Raw genomic sequence first — 1,779 nt, 5'->3', positions numbered from 1 at the left:
ACCCAACCACCAAACGTGATTCTCACGCGTCGGAGACACCGGGCCCACCGGGACACCCACCCCCGCCCCGCCCCCTCCCTTACATCTATAGCGCCGGTAACTCCACTAATTGACAGGATTGACTGGACACTCAGCTGCTGTGACCGGGAGCACTACTAAGTTCCGTGGATTGCGGATAGAGAGATGAGAGCAAAGCGACACGGTAAAAACAAAGTCTTTCTTTTTCGAGGGGAAAGGGAAAACTTTGAGAAACTTGCTTGGTTTGAGGAAATTATTAAGAGGGTTTGTGAAAATCTGAGGCGAGATCTGAGGAGTTTTCCTGAAATAGGGGAGTTCCTCAAAGTTTGCCTCTTTTCCTCACAAATACCAGCGAAAATTAGAGAGCAGCGAAAGGGCAAGCGAGACGACAAACACGACATGTCTACATACGCGGACAGAAAGACACACAGACAGACGCGGAGAAAGCAGAAGACATGAATATAATGTTGAGCGTCCGCTTACACAGGTATTCATTCATTATATTGCCGCGCGCCACACCCAAGAGTCCATACGCATTAACTCTCTCTATTCCTTTAAACACACACACACACACACACACACACACACACACACACACACACACACACACACACACACGAGCGCGTGCGCTCCACTGCACACGTATACTTTTTTCTGCCCTCACCGTTTACCTGCGCTTGGCTTCGCGCAGCCCTTCGGCCGGCTGGCACGCGAGTCGCGGCCCGGTAATAGCCTTCTATTAACAGACGGTCCAAGTCGTTTTTATCCCATTTTATTATTATTTTTTTCCTCGCGCCTCGTTTGGGTGCTGTTTGGGTTGGAAGTGGCCCGCGCGCGCCTGAGGTTTATTTGTGGCCAAAAGAAGGGGAAAGGTATAGATAAAAAAAAACTAAACGGGGGAAAACAAATCGCGCGCGAAATGTCACACAAATCGGGAAAGGAAAAAGTCGAGAGCTTTATGTCGGGATGAGTGTGCATTGGCAGGCACTGGAGCGACACTGCAGGAGAGGCCGCCTGGCTGGTGACTTCCCTGGTTAGCTCCTCCTGGTATAACTGAGCGTCCCCTACGATCACACAACTGTCAACTGTCATTCGCGTAATCTAGGAATTGAAGCAGATGATTTCCAGGGTGACTGTCGCGCCTGGGCAGCGTGGTGTCCGATAGGCCCCGTACTCGTTTTGGTGATACTGTACGGCATTCACGCGTGTGGGCGGGTTGCCTACTCGCGCGGCGCCACGTTGAGCAACGCGGTAGGCAAGCCCGCCTGCACACGCCTGCAAGCGGCGCAGTCAATGTACTAGGGGACACCCTGTCCTGTGAGGCGTTCCATGGCGTCTCTGAAGCCTCTTGTGGATCGAGCGCTATAAATCCTCTATACACCCAGTTTGATGGGATGGGAACTGCTCAGCCTTCGGTGCAATTTACCCTGGAGCATCCAGCGGGTATCCTTCATAGGTAGGTGCTGCATCATAGCCTGAGGGTTATTTCGGGCACTAGAGCAACTCTATAGAGTCTCAAGCAGGTATGTTTTACATTTTGTTTTCAGGCCTTCGGATGGAGGGCGCTGGAGCCTCCAGACATTCTTCTGTTGGTAACAGCACAGCCTCCACCACGGTGCAGTGGAGCTTCCAGATATCCTCCCGCTGGTCACGTGGTCACTGCACGGTCTACGCGGGGCACTAGGTCACCCCCCTGGACCGTTGGATCCTCCAGGGGGGTGCATCCCTTGGCTTCCCGGGCCGTCCGGAGCCAGCAGAGGG

The 1,779-nt window shown here is 53.2% G+C and overlaps 1 protein-coding gene across 8 annotated transcripts in view; it reads right to left on the bottom strand.

Moving 5' to 3' along the window:
- Positions 1 to 1,779, bottom strand: part of LOC113204283 (WD repeat and HMG-box DNA-binding protein 1) — a 21,214-nt gene that overhangs the window by 17,481 nt on the left and 1,954 nt on the right. The gene's annotated exons all lie outside the window — the stretch shown is intronic.

The sequence above is a fragment of the Frankliniella occidentalis genome, unplaced genomic scaffold, assembly GCF_000697945.3.
Source record: "Frankliniella occidentalis isolate FOCC.00 unplaced genomic scaffold, Focc_3.1 Scaffold428, whole genome shotgun sequence".
Lineage (NCBI taxonomy): Eukaryota > Metazoa > Arthropoda > Insecta > Thysanoptera > Thripidae > Frankliniella > Frankliniella occidentalis.
Note: the sequence above shows the minus strand (reverse complement) of the source record. Positions and strands in the feature narration are given on the sequence as shown.